The sequence below is a fragment of the Cetorhinus maximus genome, chromosome 21 (assembly GCF_964194155.1).
Source record: "Cetorhinus maximus chromosome 21, sCetMax3.hap1.1, whole genome shotgun sequence".
Lineage (NCBI taxonomy): Eukaryota > Metazoa > Chordata > Chondrichthyes > Lamniformes > Cetorhinidae > Cetorhinus > Cetorhinus maximus.
Genome location: NC_135899.1, coordinates 65,188,177 through 65,214,132, shown reverse-complemented (window position 1 = coordinate 65,214,132; position 25,956 = coordinate 65,188,177). Strand labels below are relative to the sequence as shown.

At 40.9% G+C, this 25,956-nt stretch overlaps 1 long non-coding RNA gene across 1 annotated transcript in view; it reads left to right on the top strand.

Annotated features, from left to right (window-relative positions):
* The window catches only part of LOC144695934 (uncharacterized), a 56,077-nt gene extending 30,510 nt beyond the window's left edge, over nucleotides 1–25,567 (top strand). Inside the window, exons 2-3 of the long non-coding RNA XR_013580033.1 lie at nucleotides 2,663–2,764; nucleotides 25,190–25,567. This is a non-coding gene — a long non-coding RNA (uncharacterized LOC144695934). The remainder of the gene's footprint in view (nucleotides 1–2,662; nucleotides 2,765–25,189) is intronic.
* The last annotated feature ends 389 nt before the right edge of the window (nucleotides 25,568–25,956 follow it).

Below are 25,956 nucleotides of genomic sequence, written 5' to 3'. Positions count from 1 at the left end.
AATGCATTGTAATTCACTTGTTGTAAGCAATTCATCCATCCACATTTACACCAAAAACTACCTATGTAAACTTGCCATACTATAATTACACCTCCTATCAGTGGTAGTGCTGCAGTACTTCAGTTTTCCAAGTTACGTACATTAACTTTGTAATTTTGCAGTTCATGGTTGTAGGTACTAGACACTGCTGAATGAGTAGCAATAGCTGCTTAGATGTCCTCCTCAGGGCTGTGAACCTGGAGGTTCCCTAGGAAAGGGAGGAACAGGAAGGGAGCAATGGCACATTCACCTATGATCCCAACCCTCTCACTCTGCCTTCTCATGCCTATACCTGCACATCACTTCTCACAACAACTTACCTCGCAGGTACACTCATCCCTCTTTGTCTGTGCACTTGCTCACATTCCCATCGGACCATTCACTACTGACACTTATCCTCATCCTTAAGCAATGCCATGCCTCTCCCTCAGTCCACCTCAACAAATGCTCTCCATCCATCAGTTCAACAAATGCCATTAGCCTCACTCATGAGTTTCTTCCTTCCCTCCTTGCAGGAGGAGAGCACAGAACATGAGGAAGAGGCAGAAAACTGAAGGTGGCATTCCAGCCATTTTGCAGCTTACAGCTGTGGAGGAGGAGGTACTGGAGATCAGCAGAGTCTCGGCATGTCTGGCAATTAAGGATGGGACACGGAGGCTTCCTAGTTACCTGGTGACAGAATTAAATATTAGCTAGCCACAGGGCACACAACAATCACTTAATGTCAACAGTGAGGGAAAACTGATGTGAATAGTGATAACTTCAAACATTCTTCCCTTGGCAGTACTCATTCATGTCTTTTATCTCATGCAGAGCCTTTACATCTCCCTACCAGTGCAGTTCTGTGAGGAGCAGGCTGCTTGTGTGGTTGGCTGCTGGTCGTCCAAAATACCCATAGTGATCTGAGAGAGATCCAAAGTGCAGATCAGACAACCAAACCTCCAAAGTGTAAATAAGACATCCAAAGTATATATAGTCAACTTCAAAGTGCGTAAAATAACCTTTCAGTGCAGGTACAGCAGATAGGAAAGCAGCTGTGAGCACTGAGTATTTATTGGCATAATTCTCCATTGTGATTCAGCCCCATCAAATGCCATTATCTTCCTGCCTTGCTTTCACTAGTGAGCTTCAGAAAGCCTGGGGGCCAAAGTTAAACTGCAAAATCCATGTCAATACTGCTGTAATTGAGCAATTAATTTATTGAAATTGATAACCTGCCTTCCCCCAGGAGGTTGCCTGCTTGAAGCTTAATGTGCTGGATTATGGAAATATGGAAGTTGACTTCCTTTTTTTTTCATTTTTCCAAGATTTCCACCCCTAGCCACACCCAAACCTGTGTGCTCCACCATGTTAAAATCCCTCCCCATGACTTGAAAATAGTGTTTGAATTATGTTGCCATATTCTGGCCCAATTGTCTCTGTAGTCTGACCCCATTTCAATCTTATGTGTTAGCCCCATGTGCAACACACCAGAGGTAAACTAATGAAGGAAATAAATAGATTGATTTATTTTGTGTCATTTAATGGAAGTATGTGTACTATGGTTTCAGACTAAAACTAAATATAGAAGATGTTAAGTTCCTAGAAAATTTCCAGCTGTTGGAGAATTAGCTATTTAAAAAGGCATTGCCTTCATGAAAGGTTGAAAAAACTTGCTTTTCTTTGTCGAGAAACCATTTGGTATGATGATGTAAATCATGTAAAAAAGGATAACTATTCTTCATCTTCTATTGTTCCTCAAAATTTGTGTTTGTCAAATATCTTTTAATGAAAACAGTTCATCCTTAACTTTGCTGAAACTAACAGCTTTGAATAATTCTAGATAATGTTAAATTGACATACCATTATAAGATGGGTGGCAGTTTTAAAATATTTGGGTAATGTGTCACATTGAAGGATATGTCATTGTGTTGTCAAAGCCCTGCCCACATGATGGATGTGGTCCTGCTGGACTCAATGGACTCAATTGCAGGAAGCCAGTCACTGAGCTTCAAGTTCCGATGTGCCATTCACCATCGTCTATCTCCCAAAACCCAAGCTGCTGCTTTTATCAGCAGAGAGAGATTCAAGCACCAGTGCACTTCATACCAATATTTTCCATTCATTTCATTGGACAATTATATGAGCTCTGTTCTCAGGAACACGTGGCAAGTGGTGTAGCATAGATTCAAATACTATGAGACTCTGAAACAGCCAGAAAAATCACATCTGAGCTCTTTCTCCACGAAGCAAACTGATCTTGCATAAATACCAAATATGTTATTCTTAATTAAATCACAATTAAATCATGTTGTCATGTTATGTGCTGTGTGAAATGAAGAATGGGTTGTATTTATGATATAAATAATAATGTGAATAACTGTTGTAAATCCTAGGCATTTTGTTTCTATTGAGGTAGCATAATACCGGACCTGGTCCAGAGAGAGGCCTGTTGCAGATCGATCCTAGAATTCTTTATTATGTAGTGACTCAGAGCTACATTGTCAGCTGGTCATTATCAGTGCATACTATATCTCTGTTCATTTTGCTATTTAAATATTTCTTCCAACAGTTTTGTCAACATTTAGTATTCTTTCCTAAGTCAGTTTTTAAATGATTTAAATGATCTTATTTTATATTAAAGAGGCTATCTTGCTGCAGAGAATCAGACGTGAGAGATTGTGACAACTGCCTAGAACAACCAAGACTTGATTAGAAACATGCATACTGTTCAGTATTCAAGAAGGTACTGTGAGCCACTTTTTGTTCATTTCTTCTCAAAATCCTCTTTTGAATAATTTTTTAAACAATGGTGCAGATTGGCAGCATGTTCCTTTGCATGGAAGCCTTTATGGATATCATTTATGAACAGACTTGTGAGAGATACATGACAGCAACCCTGGGTGGGTTTCACAATGATTTCCCCTACCTTTAATATAATTGTGTCAACTACTTTGTGAAATAATGTACATAGGGATTTTAAATGTGTTATGATATGGCAGGTGGCATTTGCTTGGCTGACCAAATCCTAAAGGGAAACTTGGCCAGGCTATCACAGCAATTTTGCAATTTCTATTTATTATGAGAAGGTATGTACACAGAAATCAGAAGTAAAGAGTCCACTACCACCTTTGAAGATTTTAAAGATTAAATTAAAACATTTATTAACAAAAGAAAAAGTTAAACACACAAGATTACAGTTATACAGTTAAACTTAGCCTTATAGCAGTTCCCAAAAGATTTCTACTTAACTGGACTCCCAAGTACACACCCCTTTCAGGCAACAGTTTGAATAGATTCATAATCTATAAAAACATCCAGCAATATTACCACAACCACACACTGTTGCTATAACGAAGGTATTTCACAGCTCATCTCTCCCTCTCACTCAGCAATGGAACTCCAAGGCTTTTAACAAAACCTTGCTCTCTGGAACAAGCAAACACTTCTCTGGGGCAGGTAGAAGCTGCTACTTCAAGATCTCACATGGCCACTCCTCATACAGCTTTCAGTCTTTCCTTAAATAAATGTTCTCCCTTTTGATTCTTTAAATCCCATTGTTTCAACTTTGCTTTGGAAGTTACTTGTCCCAGAATATAAAAATCTTTCATGTTGTCCTTATGGCCATCACTTTCAAGAAAAATAAACTTAATAGCTTTGCCTTATTTATCTTGCCAATTGTAAAACATCTTATCATGTCCCATTGAAAATCAAACAACTTCTCAACTTATCCAAAAATGCAAATTCCATTCACACTGTAGCTGCTGAGACTTCATATTAGCTCACCCACCTCCATTTCAAAATGCCTGTTTTACACATAATCCCTTTGATGATTCAAACCTTACAGTTTGACTGTCTTTAGTTTAATTAAATTAGTCACACAACTGTTATGACACAGAAGTTGGTAAAGGCTGAGTTGATTAAATCCCAGAGGGAAACTTGAACAACTGTCATAACCTATATTTTCAATAGGTATGTTTGAGATGCAGCTCTGAATTCAGGAATAAAACCACCGAGCCTCAAGAGGTTTTTTTTATATAAAACTAAATTAAACACTTGTTAATTTAACAACAAATTAAACACATCCACATGTCTACAATCCTGAGGCCACTTGCACAGATCAACATGTGCTCCCACACACACCCTGGGTTACCCTCCTTCCCCAGTACAGCCCTCGTCCTGCAGCCTCTCCCCTTGCCTGAGGCCAGTTCTCCCCCTTCGCCAAGCAAGCCCTAGCCCTGCAACCATTGAAAAGCCACCCACATATGGCTGATCTAATAGGTAGAGACCTGCTGTGAGCCCACATAAAAGTGACGTGGTGCTGTCTGTGAAGCCTGGTGCTGGTGACTGCGAGTGCTGACCAAAGCAAGGTAGGCCAACAAACCTTGAAGTCCCAGGCAAAGTGTAGCCCGTTAGCTGCACGTCGCTTATGTGCTGTTGTGAAACATGTTGGCATGTTTTCCCACTGACATGGACGGACGATCCAATGGGGGCGGGGATGATTCTGGCGGGCAGGCCTAATAAATGATATGCTGATGTATTACAATGAGATTCCCGATGTCTGATGGTGGAGAATATAGCCCGCCATTGGCGGGCTGAGTAGACGATCGCGAACTGGTTTCATGCCATTATGAAACCAATCGTGCCATATCGTCCACTCATGCCACTGAACACACCCGACGCCAGTGGGCATGGAAAATCCTGGCCAAGGCCTTTGTATCAACAGAGGTCATTCCAGTCCATTGTCCATGTTTTAGATGTCCAGTTTCTTTTGAACTTTAATCTCTTGACAATGCATCTACAATTAAATTTTCTCGTCCAGCCACATGTATAATCTGTAAATTAAAAGGTTGCAGTAATAAACTCCATCTGAACAGTCTGGCACTTCAGTCTTGAAATTTGTCCAGAAATTCTAAAGGATTGTGGTCTGTATAAACAATTGTTTCTGAAGAATTGCTTGCAATATAAACTTCAAAATGCTGCAATGCTAACACCAGACCGAGAGTCTCTTTCTCAATGGTTGAGTATCTTTTATGATGTGCATTCAGCTTACATGAAAATATCCTATTGGCTTTTCAATTCCTGTTTCATCTTCTTGAAACAACACAGCACCAATACCCAGATAACTTGCATCAATCGCAAACTTAAACTGCTAAGCATAATTAGGTGCTGCTAAAACTGGTGTAGTAGTTAACACAGTTTTTAAACTGTCAAATGCATGCTGACACTCCTGTGTCTATTGAAATTTCTTGTTATTTTTTAGTGGTTAAGTCAATGGAGCAACCACACTGCTAAAATTTGGTACAAAGTTCTGATAAAATCCACTCTTGCCTAGAAATCTCAAAACTTCTCATTTTGTTGTAGGCACTGGGAAATTCACGATGGCTTTTACTTTCACATCTTGTGGGGCCACCCGACCATGTCCAACAGTGTGGACTAAATATGTAACTTGCACTTTCACAAATTCACTCTTAGCCAAGTTCAACACCAAATTAGCTTTTTGCAGTCGATTAAATAGTTCTTTAAAATGTTGTAAATGCTCCTCCCATGTTAGACTGAAAACTACCAAGTCATCAATAAAAACAACACAATTGCTCAGTCCTTCAATTACTTTGTCAGCCTTTGAAATGTTGCTGGTGCATTCTTCATACCAAATGGCATAACTTTGAACTGATATAGTCCATCTGGTGTTACAAAAGCTGATAAACCATTTGCTCTTTCCGATCAGGGCACTTGCCAATATCCTCGCAGCAAGTCAATCTTTGAGATAAACTCTGATTGTTCCACTTCCTCAAAACAATCTTCCAACTATGGAATAGGGTATGAATCCACTTTTGTCACTGCATTTATTTTTTTATAATCCACACCCAGTCTTTGTGTTCGATCTGGTTTCGACCCATCACAATAGGTGAATTCCAGCTACTGCAACTAGACTCTATGATGTCATTTTGAAGCATAAATTTGATTTCTTTTTATACTTAAGCTAATTTTACTGGATTTCACCTATAAGGATTTTGCCTTATTGAAACTGAATCTCCCACATCTACATCATGTACAGCTAAATTTGTTTTCCCAGCTTATTCCCACAAATAGCTGCAATGGCTTTTCCAAATCACTTTGACACTTGCTGGAAGGTAACTAAGTATTATATGTAAATCTTCAAGCACTCCTTCATTATCCAATTTAATTAGAGGAAAATCAATTTCAGAATCCTTCATTTCTACCTCCTTTTCCTTATCTACTCGACTAATACCTCCTTTTGGTTATCTTCCCTGTCAAAGTACTTCTTAAGCATATTTACATGACACACCCTCTGGTTTTTTGTTCTATCTGGAGTATTTATTAAATAGTTTACCTCACTCAGTTTCTTTTCAATCATGTAAGGCCCACTAAACCTTGCCTTTAATGGTTTGCCTGACATTGGCAACAATACTAACACTTTCTATCCAGCAACAAAACGGTGAGTTTTTGCCATCTTATCTGCACTTGTCTTCATCATTTGCTGTAGTATCTTTAAATGTTCCTTAGCTAGCTCACATGCTCTGTTCAACTTTCTCTAAATTTTGTCACATAATCCAGGAGAGTAGTTTCTGAACTTTGACCCACTAGTTTCCCCTGAATCAGCTTAAGTGGTCCCCTTACTTAATGACCCTAGACTAATTTAAAATTCGTCATTAAAATGTCGATTCGTTAGGAGCATCCCTGATAGCAAATAACAAGAATGGAATCCCTTGTTCCCAGTCCTGTGGGTAGTCTTGACTATATGCTCTCGTCATAGTTTTTAAAGTTTGATGCCATCTCTCTAAAGCACCTTGTGATTCAGGGTGATAAACTGATGACTTAAACTGCTTTATTCCCAGGCTGTTCATTACTTCCTTAAACAGCTGTGACATGAAATTCAAACCCTGATCCGACTGTATTTCTTTTAGTAACCCATATATTGTAAAGAATTTGGTCAACTCCTCTTTGCTGTAATATTTCATAAAGATATCGCATCTGGAAATCTTGTGGACACATCCATGATTGTCAGCAAGTACTGACTTCCACTCTTAGTCTTGGGGGTGGGGGGGTGGGGGCAGGTGGGTGCCCTGCAAAATCAATCAGGACCCTGCTAAAAGGTTCCTCAAATGCTGGAATCAGAATTAAATGTGCGGGATTGATCCATGCTTGAGGTTTTCCTGTCACCTGACATGTGTGACATGCTCTACAGAATTTGACCACATTTTTATGCACTCCAGGCCAGTAGAAATGTTTTTGTACTTTGGCTTGAGTTTTCCTAATTCCTAAATGTCCAGCTATTGGAATTTCATGAGCCGCTTTTAATATTTCATTTCTGTATCCGGCTGGTATTATTATTTGATGTACTACTGCCCACTTTTCATCTGCTGGAATATGAGCTGGTCTCCACTTCTTCATTAACACTCTGGAATACATTCTGCCTCTGTTTCCAAATAAGCTGTCTGGTATAACTGCTTTATTCGTGGATCTTTCTGCTGTAACTCTACTAATTTCACTGAGCTAAACACTTCAGCCTCACTCTCTTCAATTTTCTCTTCCTTAGCAATCTTTTCAAAGACAGACCCAGCTAATTGAATGTCAGCATCCTCACCCTGTCTTTTAGATTCTTCCTCTTCCTGCTTCAACCTTGAGTCTGTGATCTCGTTACTACACAATCTGGAAACAATCCAGGATGCTTTCTCTGCATCTCCACAGGCTGCTCAACTACAGTAGGCATCATCAACATTTGTGATCCAGCTATATCATTACCTAGGATAAATTGAAACCCTGAAATAGGCAATTTTCCATTATTGCAACAATCACCTTGCCTGTTTTCAGTTTACTTTTTAAATTTACCTTCCAAAGTGGAATAGGTTTAGCATCTCCATGAATTCTAGTTATTAGTATTCTTTCCTGCAACACCTGCTCTGGACAACAAGTAGCACCATCCCATAACATTAAGGATTGACTAGCCCCTGTGTCCCTTAAAATTTTAATATCTTTGCCTGCTCCACCCTGCACACATGGATAGACTTTCCCTTCACATACAAAATCTTTAAACATTTTTGTAACCTGCCCTTCATAATTCCCTTGGGTAAGTTGTGAACACATTCCCACTTCTTCAGCTACCACTGATTCTTCCTGATCCACTTATACACAAACCACTGGTTTTTCCTGCCTCTGGATCTCCGAACCCACAGTATTCTTATTTCCTGAACTTTTCTGTGTTCAAATTACTGCAATAGGTTTTCCCTGTAAACTCCAATGCGTTGACTTTTTGTGCCCAACCTTATTATCGTAGAAACATTTAAGTCTTCGAGTGTCACTTCTTTCTGCTCTGAGGAGAAATTTCCTGAGAATTTCCTGCTGAACCTTCTCTTCCCTGACTACCTGCCTTCCTTTCACCTTCCCGCTTTCTATCCTTCTCACATTTAAAAAGGTGATGGAGAAAAGGTTTAAATCTATGGGCCAGCTCATAATCATCAGCTATCTCTGCTGCCTGCTTAGCCGTTTTAACCCTCTGTTCTTCTACATGGGTTCTAACTACCAAAGGAAGTGAATCTTTAAATTCTCCCCAAAGAACTTTTTTTTTATTCATTCACCGGATGTGGGCTTCACTGGCTGGGCCAGCATTTATTGCCCATCCCTAGTTGCCCTTGAGAAGGTGGTGGTGAGCTACCTTCTTGAACTGCTGCAGTCCATGTGGTGTAGGTACACCTACAATGCTGTTAGGAAGGGAGTTCCAGGATTTTTGACCCAGCGACAGTGAAGGAACGGCGATATATTTCCAAGTCAGGGTGGTGAGTGACTTGGAGGGGAACTTCCAGGTGGTGGTGTTCCCATCTACCTGTTGCCCTTGTCCTTCTAGGAGGTAGTGGTCATGGATTTGGAAGGTTCTGTATAAGGAGCCTTGGTGAATTCTTGCAGAGCATCTTGTAGATGGTACACACTGCTGCTACTGGTGGTGGAGGGAGTGAACGTTTGTGCATGTGGTGCCAATCAAGTGGACTGCTTTGTCCTGGAGGGTGTCCAGCTTCTTCAGTGTTGTAGGAGCTGCACTCATCCAGGCAAGTGGGGAGTATTCCATCACATTCCTGACTTGTGCCTTGTAGATGGTAGACAGGTTTTGGGGAGTCAGGAGGTGAGTTACTCATCGCACGATTCCTAGCCTCAAAGGGCTGCATATGTTGTCTCTACCTTTAATGCCCGTATACACTGGTCAAAATGACTTTGTTTTACTCTCTCAATCTCAATATAAGTCTGCCCAGGCTGTTTCCTTATATTCCTAAATTTCTGCCTGTGTGCCTCAGGAACCAACTCATATGCACCCAGAATAGCCCTTTTTTACTGCATCATAATCCACAGATACTTTTTCTGACATCGATGCATATACCTCATGAGCTCTACCTACCAACCTAGACTGTAAAAGCAATGTCCAGATTTCTCATGGCCATTTCATCTGCTTAGCTATCTTCTCAAATGAAATAAAGAACACATCTATGTCCCTTTCCTCAAACTTTGGAAGAGCCTGTACAAATTTAAACATCTCCCCACTGGGTTTTGGGTCGAAGTGGTCGTTTCACCATCAGAACCTTCCTCAGCCTCTGAGGTCTCTTTTTTAAGGTCCAGCTTTTTATGCTGGTATTCTCTTTCACTCTCTTTTCTCTTTCCTCCAATGTTAACTTCTCCAGATTCAATTCCCTTTCCTGTTTTCTTTCTCTCTCCTGCCTTTCTGTTTGCTCCTTTTGAAATGTCCTCTCCTTTTCTTTTTCTTTTGCCTTTAATTCAAGTTTTTTCATTTCCATTGCTTGTTCATGTTCAAGCTTCTTCATTTGTAACTGAAGTCTCACTGCCTCCAGCTGTGACTCACTAGTTTCAGGTATCCCTTCCAACTTCAAATGCTGTGCTATTACTTCAATTAGGTCTGCTTTCTTCGCCCCTGCAATTAATCCTACCTGCAACTTATCCACTAACTCTGTTAACTTAGCCTTAGTTACTTTTTGTAAACCAATCAGGGTTACATCTTCTACTCACAGAAAAATCTTAGCAATTGTTAAAACTATTTTTGCAGTCTAACAACTTTAAAATCCCACAACACCAACTCTTGAGTTCAATGTTCTTCTCACACTAGTAGACTTCGGATTCACCAACTCTAAGCCAATCAAGGAATTTTAAAAATCCAGCAAAAAGCCACCAGTTTTGTTACGATATGGCAGGTGGTATTTCCCAGGCTGACCAAATCCTAAAGGGAAACTTGGCCAGGCTATCACAACGATTTTGCAATTTGTGTTTATTACGAGAAGGTATGTACACTGAAGTCAGAAGTAAAGAGTGCACCACCAACTTTGGGGATTTTAAAGATTAAACTTAAACATTTATTAACAAAAGAAAAGAAAAGTATAACACATAAGATTACAGTTATACAGCTAACTTAGTCTTATAACAGTTTCCAAAAGGGTTCTACTTATTTAGACTCCCAACTACACACCCGCTTTCAGGCTTCAGTCAGAATAGATTCTTAGGCCTGAATTTTCCCGTCGGCAATTTGGGGGCGGGTCCCGCTTGCCGACAGGAAAATGACGCGGGATGACGTCGGGAGGAACCCCTGACGTCATCCCGGTCCATTTAAACCTTTAGGAAGGCAGGCGGACAGCGAAATCAGCTGCCCACCCGCCAATCTGTCAATGGCCAATTGAGGCCATTGACAGGATAATTAAGATAATTAAAGACCTGCCCGTCCAACCTTAAGGCTGACGAACAGGCCAAGAGCTCCAGCGGGCTTCTGAAAAGACATAAAACCTCATCCACTGGTGGGATGAAGTTTCATGTCTGTTTTTAAAAACTTTAATAAAGTTTCTGTGCTTCTTATTAACATATACCATCTTGTGTGACATTGTCACATGAGGGGGACATGTTAATAATTTTTTTATTTTTCTATTTTTAAAGTTTTTTAGACTGTCAATAATCTCCCTGAGACAGCACTTAGTCTCAGGGAGATGTGCGCTCTTTTGCGCACATGTGTGAAAGAGTGCACATGGACAGTTGGGGAATCCCTCCCCCACCCCGCACAGGAAACGCATAGCACTTCCCATCGGGCAGCCCACTGGGCGGGCCTTAATTGGTCCGCCCACTCAAAATGGTGGCGGGCCCCGTTTCGGTGGCGGGGGCCGGCTGCCCACCCGCCAACCTAGGGCAACGCTCTGCCCTTAATCTGTAAAAACATCCAGTAATATTACCACAAGCACCCACTGTTGCTATAAGGAAGGTATTTCATAGCTTCTCCCTCCCTGTCACTCGACAATGGAAATCCCAAGGCTTTTAACAAAACCTTGCTCTCTGGAACAAGCAAACACTTCTATGGGGTGGGCAGAAGCTGCTACTTCAAGATCTCACATGGCCACACCTCATGCAGCTTTCAATCTTTCCTGAAATATATATTCTCCCTTTTGATTCTTTAAATCCCATTGTTTCACCTTCGCTTTGGAAGTTACTTTTCCCAGAATATAAAAATCTTTCATGTTGTCCTTATGGCCAGCGCTTTTGGGAAAAATAAGCTTAATAGCTTTGCCTTATTTATCTTACCAGTTGTAAAACATCTTATCATGTCCCTTTGAAAATCAAACAACTTCTCAACCTATCCATGAGTGCAAATTCCATTCACATTGTATCTGCTGAGACTTCATCTTAGCTCACCCATCTCCATTTCAAAATGCCTGTTTTACACATAACTCTTTTGATGATTCAAACCTTGCAGTCTGACTGTCTTTAGTTTAATTAAATTAGTCACACATACAAACATACACACACAAGCCTGCTTCAGTATCCCACAGCAATATTAGGAAAAAAAGATGATACAGTAAACTCCCGCCATTCGCGGGGTTTCCGTTCCCACGAGATCTCGCGAAGGGTGAAACCGTGAACAGTAAACACAGTTTATAATGCAACTGAATTAGATATGTTCCAGCCATCCCCAAATTCCACATTTTTACTTTAATGGAGTCAATTTAAACTATTTTTTTTGATTAAATTAAATACAGCTTTACTGAAGAAATTGTTTGTCCATATAAGGAAAGAAAAACAATTTAAAACTTATCAATTACAGAATACAGTACGTACCTGTAGTTTAATTTACAAATCACGGTACAGGTACTGTACATTACAGTAGATACCATACTTTACTTGAGAGTGATAGTTGAGATGGAATGGGTGGTGTGGCTGATGCAGGTGTTGATGTGGATGATTTGGATGAGAAGAACAATGTTATTGTTCAGTGCTTTGCCTTTTGTTTTCCAATTTTGTAAGGTTCTCTCTCAGAAGCAATAGCTGTGTCAATTGCTCTACAAAAGGCTATGCTTCTTTCCATGCTTGTATCATTGTCTGTTGCCTGTTTTTTTCAAATCTTTGGCTGACCTTATGAGATCTGCCATCACCTTGGTTGTGAACTGAGCCTTTTTAAGCTCTTTTTCCCGCTCCTGCTCCTGTTTAGCGTCATTTAATTTCATCAGTTCAACTAATTCTCCCGTAGAGAGTTTCTCTTGATAAAATTGAAGCAACTCATCCCCTTCAGCTGTGGTGATGTCTTCAAATCTCTCCCCTCCAACTTGTTTTGCCAAGTCAACGAGCTTGGCCACTTCATTGTCCACATTGGGGAACCCTGTGAAATCATTCACTGCCTCAGGCCAAACTTTTCTCCAGCAGCCATTTATGATCGAAGTTCTAACTTCATCCCATGACTCCTTAATTATGCCTCCTGCTATGAGGATGTTGAATTCCTTCCAGCAATCATGGACAGTGGTTGAAGGGTCTGCTTCCGGAAGATGAAGGATGTGGTTGAAACTTCGTCAGGTGTAGTAAGCCTTGATTGAGGCAATGACTCCCTGGTCCATTGGTTGGATAAATGAGGTCATACTTGGGGGTAAAAACAAAATTTCAACATCTGGATGGTTCTCGGCGGAAGAGTGTGGATGCCCAGGCGCATTATCGAGGATTAGTAGGACTTTGAAAGACAGGTTCTTTTCCCTCTGGCAGAAAGCAATTGGCAGTGCAGTCTACAAACATGGCTGCTGTAACCAAGGCATTACTGTTAGCCTTCCAAAAGACTGGCAGATGACAGTTATTTTTCCCTTTGAAAGCTTGAGGGTTTTCTAGGGACCTATAAACCAGCATCGGTTTACATTTAAAGCCAACCACATTGGCATATAGCAGAAGCGTCAACCTGTCATTTGCTGCTTTAAACCCAGGAGCTGTCTTTTCTTCTTGCGAAATGTAGGTCCTACTTGCCATTGTCTTCCAGAACAGGCCAGTTTCATATGCGTTGAAGACCTGCTTTGCCTGGTAGCCCCTCTCCTCAGTGTATTCCTGCAGCACCTTGGGAATCTCTCCTGCAGCTCCATGGTCAGCAGAAGCAGCCTTCACATTATGCAGCCCAAAATGCTTTTTAAAGTGATCAAACCATCCTGTGCTGGCTAAGAATTCTTTGGAAATGGAAGGAGAGGCACCTTCTGCACCACCTTCATCGTCAGCAGCACTACCCTCTTTGCTACACTTTATGTTCTGGTACAATTCAAGGCCTTTGTTTTGAATGGATTGGACCATTAACTGGGGTCCTCTTCTGATGCTGGTGCTCAATCCACACGTTGAGTAGCTTCTCCATTTCCTGTAAGTGTGGATCTCTCCTGCTTACAAAAATTATCATTGTGGTACGTCTATCAGAAACACTAACACAGACCCTTATTTTTTCTTCAGACTGCCTAATGTACTTGATTGTGGATTTATTCACAAAGTATTCCCTGGCCAGCATGGAAGCACTAGCACCATTGAGCACTCTATCTAGGATTGTGACTTTTTAGTTAAGTGTCATCACCCTCCTGGGACGTTTTCTGCTGGGCTGTGACTCACACATTTTTAGTAAAGTGCTGTCCTGTTTTGTAACTGTACTGCAAAATACTGTACTACTGTAGAATCCTGTAAATTGCAGCAACACATGTGCACATGGAGACTGCACATGAGCAGTGAAGGGACCTTTCCAGTGTGCGCTTTTTTCAAGGACGAGAGGACAAAGTTTTTATGGAATTTTATAAGGTACAGTATGTTCTTTATTAACCTTTGTGCATGTGTGCTGTTTAAATCGGGATTGTCACATTTTTAACCGCGGGTGAGTGAGGTTTCGGGGTGCGAACTTCTGAACTGAATTGAGGGGTGTAACGTTGATTGTGGCTATGGGGTCATGGAGTTTGTGGTCAGGGGCAGGGTGGTATAAGATTTCTGACTTTTTCAGATTATTGCAAAGTTGAAGCATTCTGAGGCAAAGCGATCAACAAGAAGCTGGATGTCCTCCGGAGTGTGCACCAAGAGAGCACCGTTGTCAGCAAAGTTGACTTAGTAGCTGCTCTGTGACTTTTCTGTGAGTTTTGAGCCTTTGCAGATTAAGGAGGTTGCCATCTGTTCTGAACTTCATGTGTACTCCTGTGTAGAGATCTTTGAGTGCATACAATAGTGTGGTTGAAAAGTAGAAGACGAATAGAACTGGAGCCATTATGCAGCCTTGGCTTAGGTGCCTTTGATGACAGGAAAGGCATCTGATAAAGCACCATTCTGCAGCGCACTGACCATCATGCCAGAATGAAATGAGCAGATTACCCTGATCACCTTTTCAGGCCAGCAATATTTGTACAGCCCATTCCAAAGACCTTCGGAGTTCACTGTGTTGAAGGCCTTGTTCAGGTCAACCAACACCATGTAGAGGTCCTTGTTCTGTTTGCAAGTCTTTCCTTGAAGTTGACACGCTGCAAAGATCATGTTGACCGTTCCTTGTCTAGCACGAAAGTCACACTGATTCTGGGTACACTGTAAGATGAGTGACAATCCTGTTGAGAATAACTTTTGCAAGAATTTCTCCTGCTGTGGAGAGAAGTAAAATATCGCAATGATTGTTATAGATGGACTTACTTCCCTTCTGTTTGTACACAATGCCCACATTAAGCATAAGAGGTTAGTATGTTTCCTAACCATGTGAGCTCATCTGTACTTGAATATTCAGGTGGAATGCCATTGGCTCCCAGAGACTTACCCACAGACAGTTGCTTTATGACCTTGGTAACTTCAGCTTGAGATGGATCAAAGGCATCCAGATCATCCAGAATGCAATGCTGTGCAAGTAATTCAATGGTGCCATCGCACACTGTAGATTCTTGGTTCAGGATATTGTTAAAGTGCTCTGTCCAGCAAGAAAGAATCTCATGTCTGTTCCTTAAGAGCTGATTGTCGCCTGCTGAGGAGAGGTTGTACCATTGGTTTTGGGGCCATAGACAGTTCAGAGAACTTCATGGAAAGTCATCAGATTGTGCTTACCAGCAGAATACTGCAGCTCTGCAGCCTTGTTCTCTCAACATTGGTTCTTCCTCTTTCTTGAAAGCACTGCCTGAAAAGGTAGCAGAAACAGATTCAACAGTAACTTTCAAAAGAAAATTGGATAAATACATGAAAAGGAAAAATTGCAGGGCTACAGGGAAAGATTGAGAGAGTGGAACAAATTGGATAACTCTTTCAAAGAGCAAGCAGGGGCACAAAGGGCAGAAGGTCTCCTTTTGTGTTGTAAGATTTTCCAAAGCTAGTAATTAAATTTGTTTAAATTATAATTATTGAAATACAAAACAATATTCAGGAATACTTTTCGTCAGCAATTTTTTTGTTGGAGCAGAGAAGACTGAGGGGCGACCTGATCGAGGTGTACAAGATTAAGGGGGGCATGGACAGGGTGGATAGGGAGCAGCTGTTCCCATTAGTTGAAGGGTCAGTCACGAGGGGACATAAGTTCAAGGTGAGGGGCAAGAGGTTTAGGGGGGATTTGAGGAAAAACGTTTTTACCCAGAGGGTGGTGACGGTCTGGAATGCGCTGCCTGGGAGGGTGGTGGAGGCAGGTTGCCTCACATCCTTTAAAAAGTACCTGGATGAGCACTTGACACGTGATAACATTCAAGGCTATGGGCCAAGTGCTGGTAAATGGGATTAGGTAGGCAGGTCAGGTGTTTCTCATGTGTCGGTGTAGACCCGATGGGCTGCAGGGCCTCTTCTGCACTGTGTGATTCTGTGATTCTGTGAATACAGATGCTTAAGCTAACACTACTTTAAACAGTCTCAAAAATAAGAGTCAGGATACGGATATGGAGTCCCAGCTTATAAGCGAAAAAACAACTGGTTGAAATAAAGTACTGATAATGCAGGAAAAAGCTTCACCTATTATACCATTCCTTTGGGTCACCATGGCAGGCCACAAGACGCAATAACAAAGGAGATTTTCTGTCACTAGGAAAATTATTATAAATTAATTTTTGTTTAAGATTATAAATTGCAGCTGATGGTTTTCCTGATGTTTTGATACCCAACTTTCTATCAAATAATCTGGTTCCAAGTACAATTCTTAAGCTGCTTTTATATGGATGACAGATGGCTGTTTATGTTACTGGTTCTCAAATGTCTGTCTCGTGCAATCAGCCACACCCTTAATGTAAACCTGCCAGAAGCTTTACAGATAAAAGCAAAATACTGAGGATGCTGGAAATCTGAAACAAAAACAAGAATACCTGGAAAAACTCAGCAGGCCTGACAGCATCTGCGGAGAGGAGCGCAGTTAACGTTTCGAGTCCGTATGACTCTTCATCAGAACTAAGGAAAAATAGAAATGAGATGAAATATAAGCTGGTTGAGGAGGGTGGGACAGGTAGAGCTGGATAGAGGGCCAATGAAGCTTTAAAGAGATGGGCCTTCCTGCACATTGTTCAATGAATCCAGCAGGTTTACAAAAGTGTTTCTTACTGAAAACTAAAAACAGAGTTTCATTTTAAATTCACAATATACCAGTCTATTCAAAGCATCCAAAGAAATTATATAATGGAGCTCTTTTGGTTTAAGGCAATTAAAAGTTGTTTCCATCAACCTGATTTCAAAGTGTAAAATTGCCACCACCATAGATAAGATGATGACCAGTGAACAACTGTCCTATGGACAGTGAGCCAAGATTAAATGTACTGTGGTTTATCATGGTGGCTTCAAATACATAGCTGTGTCCAGCCTGAATGATATTCTAAGAACCTGGTAATCTCGTACTTACTAAGTCATTCCTAATGTCCACTAACCCAAAAAACAGAGTGAATATCAAAGAAGCTCAGCATCACTGTTACTGATTTGGAGAGTGGGGTGAAGTTCTGCAAAGCGGGATTCCAATACACCACATAAGCTGTCAATATTGCTTTGCACATCTTGGTGCACCACCATATAAAGTAGGATTATGGTAAGTTTAAGGGTGTTCAATACTTTCTGCCATCTCTTGTTGATGCAATAGAATTATTTTATTGTAAGATGAAGCTGGGAGCTGTATAACAATCTTCTGGTTGCATGTGTTTTGTTGTTTTTGAGTCTGTATCTGCTTCCTCTACCGGGAATAGTATAATCTCAGGTGTTGGTCATTGACTGTGATGATAGTACAGATTGTGCTTGTGACTGGGGTTGGGGTTGAGAAACTTATCAGCCATGATTGAATGGCGGAGCAGATGGGCCGAATGGCCTAATTTCTGCTCCTATGTCTTATGGTCTTATGGACTGTGTACTTTCTCTTCTGTTGATATTTGTAGAGAATCTGGAGTAGATACTGGTGGGTTTTGGGGAAGATTTTTACTTTAAGCTTGGCAGCACTCAGGTTATGGATTCCTCTTCTGTTTGCATCATATGACTTGTAGTTAGATATTCCCTTGACATCTGGCAGGTTCTTTTATGACAATTACGCAGCAACTTCTTACCAGGCCATTCTATAAAGTTTGGGAGGACTGACAATGGTCTTTTGTTTTGTAAAGCTTGGCTTATTGGATCTTTTAGTTGAACATGTAATTTTCTACAAATCTAAAATGCTGGTCTCATGAGATAGCCTATTAAGAGCTGAGGATCTAATTTCCACTCAATAAAATTGTTTAAAACAGTTAATGAGTTCATAGCTTTACTTATGGTTGGTGATAAATTACCATTGTGCAAAGGTCACTATCCAATTCAACTGTAAAAACCTACAGTTATAATAAAATTACCATCAAGTAAACCCACAGATAGAGCACTTCCACTCAATTATTTTAAGCTGCTTTTACATTGGTAACATTTTAATTCAAGTCCCAGAAGACAATTTTGAGTGTCTAACACCTATCACCCTCATCATTGTTGAAATAGACTGCAGTTTTATGCCATCAACTAGTGGTCATAGAGAACACGTTGGAAGAATGAGAGGGAAAGATCAAGTTATGGGCTTTGGATTTCCAGGAGACTTGTGGAATTGTAAGGGTATATTCACAACATAGTTTTATGGCACTAAAGTCAAGGATTTTATGGCAATTTATTCCATTGCTTACGTCACTTCACAGTTTGCTGGGATTTTTGTACAGCTCCACTGAGACCCTTGTTAGAATATTTAAAAACTGATAATAAGCTTCTCCCCTGAATAAAATTGATGGCAATTGCAAATTTGCTGAATTAAGCCTACTTTGATGACAGTCATTTGGACCATGACGTAATAACCCTGGTAGGCTTAGTGTGCTTGGTGTAATCACCCAAGTAGGAAAAATCACAGACTTCTTGGTTTTGAAATGCAGGGTATTGATAATGTAAATAAACCTATACTTGAATGAATAGGCAAAGCAATGGGCTGAATTTTCCTGCTACTTCAGGAACAAATGGGGGCTCTGAGCTTCACTTTCCTGCAGGGGACCAGCACAGCAATATTCAATAATAGGTGGTTTCTTAATTGGCTGCCTCTGAGCACGGCATCAGATTAAGGTTGGTGAGCGGGCCCCCAGTGTTGCTTGCCCAATCAGAGGGCTTGCAGCACTGAAGACTCGACAGCCCCATTAGGAGAGGTGGATGCTGCTGAGTCAGGTAGCAGATTATGAGGGCGCCTGAGAGCTAAGTTTAAAATAAAAATGCAGAGGGGTAAGTAGGCCTCCTCTTTGGGTCATGACCTCTGGCTCCAATAGACGCCCAGACTGCTGGAGAGAGGCCGCATCCATGGAGCTGGTGGCCTCTCCACACGGTGGAGAGGCTCTGCCCCCAGCAAAATCCCAGCAGACCACCTAAATTGCCCCTAATTGTGACCTTAAGTATGGTAATTGATAGTCTGCTTCTGGATCTCTGCCCACCATTGGAGAACTTCTCTGGCTGATGTGGCTCCTTGCTATTTTCCCAGCTTCCGTGTCTCCAAGCCCACCACTCCATAGTCGAGAATATTCTGGCTGATAAGTCTAGACTTTGCAATCCATTGAACAGTGTGAAAATACTGCTTAAAAAAAATCAACTCTTTTCCAAAGCACCAGATTTTTTTTTATTCATTCATTTATTGCCCATCCCTAATTGCCCTTGTTCAGAGGGCATTTAAGGGTCAACCACATTGTTGTGGGTCTGGAATCACATGTAAACTAGACCAGGTAAGGACAACAGATTTCCTTCCCTAAAGGACATTAGTGAACCAGTTGGGTTTTAACAACAATCAACAATGGTTTCATTGTCATCATTAGAATTTTAATTCCAGATTTGTTTTATTGATTATAAATTCCACGACCTGCTGTGGCAGGATTTGAACCTGGGTCCCCAGAGCATTACCCAGGGTCTCTGGATTACTAATCTAGCAACAATACCACTACCCATCACCTCCCCAAATGTGACAACAAATTTTTCCTGTGCTGGCCAGTCCTTGCACATTCAAAATTTCAGTTGGCATAAGTTATCATGGGTAGGAGTAACACCACTTTTAGATTTTTAATATCATTAGACCAATAACATATCCAATGCCTTCTACTTAAATCCATAATCATTTCATCATGTTATATTTTATTTATAACCCATCCCAATTACATATAAATACCCTATTTAACAACACATTCCAATTTTGAAACCTCTTCATAGCAGTAATAAAGTGGCTGATTAGGTAAATTTGATTTAATGGTTGCAAACAGCAGCAAGTCTGCACTAGTCCTTGGGGTTATTTTAATCTTCGTCGATAGTGTGGATCCAAGAAAATTAATATTAAGGGAAGTCCAATTTCAAAATGAGTGGGCTTCAAAAAAGGTTCATACATTTAACTTTAATGTAAAAGATTATCTGGTTTCAAATCACAAATAGACAAATCTATTAAATTTTCTCAGATATGTTATGGTTTTACTACATTTCAATTTTAAAAGTAGAAAAATTTTTTTTGTAACAGCACCACCATCAGTTTTCACTCCTTATCCTTCGTGGTGCCATCTTTCATTACTTTCTCGATATGCCAAACCAATATTCCTATTTCCATGCTAGTGTTATGGTGAAGGTCATTTCACATTTGCTCCACCATTTAAAAGAAATGCTCAGTTCCTCGGCACATACTTTCATGGCAGGTCTCCTCTACACTGGAGAGACCAAACGCAGACTGGGTGACTGCTTTGTGAAACACCTTCGGTCTGTCCACAAGCATGACCCAGACCTCCCTGTCGCTTGCCATTTCAACACACCACCCTGCTCTCATGCCCACATGTCCGTCCTTGGCCTGCTGCAATGTTCCAGTGAAGCTCAACACAAACTGGAGGAACAGCACCTCACCTTACAGCACTTTACAGCCTTCCGGACTTAACATTGAGTTCAACAACTTCAGATCATGAACTCTCTCCTCCATCCCCACCCCCTTTCCGATCCCCCTTTTTGATCCCCCTTTTTTAATAATTATTATATATTTTTTAATATATATATATTTTTCTTTTCCCATCTATTTCTATTATTATTTAAAAAATTTATTTCCATTCATTGTTTTATCTCCATCTTTTAGCCTATTTTGATCCCTTCCCCCCATCCCACCCCCACTAGGGCCATCTGTCACTTGCTCATCCTGCTTTAATGTCACCATTAGCACATCCTTTAGCTAATATCACTACCGTCAACGCTCCTTTGTCCTTTTGTTTACGCCATCTTTGGCAATCTCTCCTTTGCCTCCACCTATCACTGGCCCTCTATCCAGCTCCACCTGCCCCACCCCCCCTTAAACAGCTTATATTTCACCACATTTCTATTCCTCTTTCGTTCTGATGAAGAGTCATATGGACTCGAAACGTTAACTCTGTCTTCCTCTCCACAGATACTGTCAGACCTGCTGAGTTTTTCCAGCAACTTTTGTTTTTCTTTCATGGCAGGTACTTGTTTGACCAGCGCAGACTTGATGGGCCGAAAGGCCTTTTTCTGTGCTGTGGACATCTATGACTCAACAATTCCTCATATAGGTTCAAGAAAATATTCTTAGTTCATTGCAATGTGCCCTTATTGATTCCAGGGATCTAATCTGTTACATTTGCACCTTGGAGTCTAGATGCCAAAGTGTCCTCAGCTGTGATCTCTCTGGATTCAGATCCAGCTCCCAATGGACAGTCTTATAATGACAAGGACATTATTTTTTATGTGACTTTCTTCAGTTTAGTGTTAAATGGAAGTCTTCGGATGGATTGTACTTTCAAGCAGAACTTTCAAGCAAGTGTGCTATTTGAATAGAAATAGTACATTTGAAATTTGTACATTAAAAACACTTCAAAGAAAATAAAAAATGCTGAAAGATGGATTTCTGCCCATTTATATGTTCAAATGGATGAACAAAATGTAAAACAATTTCTGTCAAAACTTTGGTTCATTGCATTTCTAAGTGATGTTCTTAGAAATATTTCTTTGTGAAAACCGTCATTTTGATGTAACATTCCTGTTCAAATACAGGCCACTGGGGATTTTCCTATTCAATCCATATTATAGTGGACTCTTTTGTGTTTGAGGGCCAACAGTGTCTCAGTCACCCATATGACAATCCTGTTTTTTTGCCACTGTGAAAGAGAAAACACAAGTCTTTGGTGTATAACAGAAATGTCACACAATTGGGTGACACGGGAAGGAGAATGCTGCTTTGTTGTTTGCAATCAGGTCTTTCAAGTGTTCCCACACCGCAGCCTGTGACTCATACCCGACTTCACGAAACTTTGGAGCCTGCAGTCAAACAGCTCGGAAGATTGTACAGACTCACAGAACGCATTGTTGGTTTCCAGAGCAACGGGGCGCTCAGTGTTCATTTTGTTTCCTTGTTTGTTTTCTTTTTAATGTGGAGAGATATTGTCCTGGTACCTTTTATGAATTCAGAGATGACATTTCAAGCCTCTGGCCACAAAACCTGATTTCAGACCAATCCGTCTCTGTCACATTATTGTGGTTACATTGGCTTACGGAGGAATTCCATTTGGAACCCTGCATCTTATAAAGAACATACAAGTTGTTAAATCTTTCCCACGCTGGGTAAATTTTGTAAATCTGTTTACAATTCTAGCTTAAACCAAAGGGAGTGGATGCATTGTGAACACAAAGTAATGCCACAGAACTGTAGTAACATTACTATTTATAGCTCATATGAAAACAAGGGCCATTTGTTTATGCTTTGATGGTTCGAGACTTGAGTGTTTTCAAAGGCTTGGAGTGATATTATATGTGCCAAACCTCTAACTCATCTTTTGTTCTATAGTTATGTATATACATTTAATTTGATAAAACGTTATAATTTTCCCTATTGGAATTATTAAAGGAACTTGAATTTCAAAGTGAAAAATGACAAACTCCTTGGAATGTACTGTGCGTAAGTTTTTTGTAATGACAGATTTGAATTGTACTTTATGGTAAGATTTTTTATTGTGTTCCCAAAACAAGGCCCAGTGAGTATCCCATAATTAGAAGCTTGGTAGGATTTGTGGCTAGCTTTTAAAAAACACAACTTTAGTAAAAGAAAGTTTCGTTGTCCTCTCATTTAGACACTGAGGTATGTATGTGCAAAAATGGAACATTGCATCACCTCATAATGTAATTGTTGATCGTCCATAGGGTGTCAACGCCAAGTGAAGGGCTTGAACTTTGGGGTCAGGAGTGAACAAATGGTGCTCTTCATTCATTACATTTAAAATTGTCCATAGATTTTCATGTCCAGAAAGCAAAGGAAAGAGAGGGAAAGGAAGATGGCACTAAGAGAGAGGAAGATAAAAGGGATAGAAAGAAGTTAAAAAATGAATTCTTAATGTTTCAAAATAGTTTCGTAGCAGGCTGAATGGCCTCCTTCTGTGCTTTAAGATTATAAGATAGTATATATACTGACACACACACACACACACACACACACACAGATAAGATGAAATAAAGAGGGACAGAGATAATCAGCTGTAGGCAGTTACAAAAGCAAAGTGGAAGAAAGAAATAAAGACACATATAGGCATAAAACCAGGGAATGGGAAGTAGAGAGAATGGTTAATAGTTGTGAAACCACCTCTCTACTAAAAGTTGAATGTGTCATTCCACCCTTAATGAATGTACACAGCTGTCACTGAATTTATATTTTATTTCATCAGTTGTTTGCTGATACAACTCTATTTAATGTTAAAATTCAATCTTCTTTTGCCCTGAGGTGCCCTGAAACATGACTCCTTCAAAAGCTGTCCTGACTCTATAAAAATTGTGGAGGATTAGGAGATGCCTATCCATGCAATGGAGCCAACTAGGTTGGGAGTACAGGGCGTGGGCTCGTGCCCTGCACCAGCCCGCAACCTTAACCCACACTGGTGAAAATTGGGAGCACCAGGAATGGGGTCTGGAGTCCCAGAATTGGGTGTTGGTCGCCATTTTTACACCTCCACGGCGTCTCCCCAACTGCATGAAAATCCAGCCCTCTGGCTCTGGGGTAGCAGCAAGGTTGGGGAGAGACAGAATCTGTGATTGGAGGAGCAGCTCTGCCTTTCCTACGCTTGCTGCTGCCCCAATCACTTCTCTACATTCAGTTCCCACTCTCAGCAGCTCTCAGTCTAACTGACAGTTAACTTTATTTTTTAAAAAACCTGACAGTTGCAGGGAGCGGGGAAGACCTGACAGTTCCGATTAATTTTAAAGCCAGCCAGAAAACCATGGAGCTGCCGGAAGGTTAGAAACAGCAGTTCCTACTCACAGCAACTGACAGTTCTGACTTTTTTTTAAAAGCTGGTCTTTTCGGTCTGGAGATCGGCAAGGAAGATGCCAATGGCGGATTTCCAAAACACCAATGTCGGAAATCCACCATTTGGCAGAAATTTCCCATCCCTGAGCTTCATGAATAGTTCATTCAGTTTCTTGCCCCCACCCCACACCCCCCCCACCCCCCCACACCCCCCGATCACCACCTTGAAATTTGCTGCCCTAGGTGACCATCTAGTTTGCTTAGCGGTTGTACTGGCTCTGTCAAAGTTCATCAGAAATATATATATATATTATATATGATGTATATTTTAAAAATTTGCTTTCAACAACAAACTGTGCTAAACAAAAATATTGCGATACACTAAATGAATTCTGATAGAAAATGATGAAGTATTGACTTCAGTGGACCAGTTACTGATGATTGCACCAAAATGAAAAAGATTATCTTCAGTTTAAAAGTAATATCTTTTGTGATTTCTGTGTGAGATATATCCTGTGTGATAAGAGGTTTATGGACAGGAGGCAGATGGCCTACACATGACTTTCATTAATATTCAGATGCCACAATCGTTAATCCTTCAGTTTGGGCATCCTCTGAAGAAATGGCATTGAACACCTCGGAGCGGGGGTCGGTGGGGGGGGGGGGGGGGGGGGGGGAGTTTTATGCCCTCTCTCGTGATGTGTGTGAAGGCGGGGAGGGCATTTAATTGGTCAGGAGGGTGGCATGCGAGCACCCTGCCGCCTTTCCACCACCAGTAAAATTAAGTCCAGGCAGGAAGGCCTGAGGTCGGACTTCCCACCCAGCCACCAATTGAGGCCCTTAATGGCCAATTAATGACAACTTAAGGGCCTCATCCTGTCACTGCAAGTATTAACCCAGCTGCGGGCGGGCCTGTCACCACACGGTGAGCATGACAATTAAAAGTATGTGGGCTGCTTGTGGTCCCTTGGTGAGGGGGGTGGGGGGTGCCCTCATTCAAAAGCACTCAGTGCCTCTTGTCATCTGAAGTCTTTTGATATAAAGGTGCTATTACTGGTCCCATTCAGTACTAATTCAACTGAGTACTTGTCACACCAGTACTTGTATGTTTTGCAATTATTTTGATAATTTCCTCCTTTGAGAGCACCTTCCAAACCTGCAAGCTCTATCATCTAGAAAGACAAAGGCAGAAGATGCTTGGGAACCCTGCCATTTGCAAGTTCCCCTCCATCCTGACTTGGAACAATATTGTCGGATCTTCACTGTTGCTGGGTCAAAACCCTGGAGCTCCCTTCCTAACAGCACTGTGGGTATACCTGCACTGGATTGGCTGAAATGGTTCAAGAAGGTTGTGATATCGCTCTAAGAGAAAATATACTAATTAGTAAGTAGCCAGGGTGTAAAACAATGTGACCAACTAGCAGCACGTGGTGTGAAGGAGTTGCAACTGTACTTTCCTGTTAACAATATTTGTTGAATCTTTGCAGTAAATCTGTCTGCTGAGCAATCTTGTACTAAACCTTCAAATAAACCAAACCTACATTTATATTAACAGTCCTGTGTGAGATTGGTAAGTTTGTATTAAGCAAACACAGAAATACAACATGGTTTTATAATACAACATGCAGTGGTTCCTCTTAAACAAAATGATGAAGGTTTAAAGATCATAGGAAAAGCCACAGACAAGATTTTGTTCTGTACAAAGGCTGTATATACATTGAAGACCCCGGGAGACAGAGTGCCTCTACAGTCAGTGTTTCACAGAGCAGTGAGTACCTGATTTGTGGGGTATCCAGATTGGTGGTAAATCAGGAAGTCCATTTTGAGTCAGACAGTACAGCTGCAGGCCATCGCGATGACTCTGGGCACCATTCCTGCACGTGAAGCAGAAAAAAACCCAAGCTCCATCCAAAAAAGAAGAGGGAGAGAAAAAAAAGAAAAAT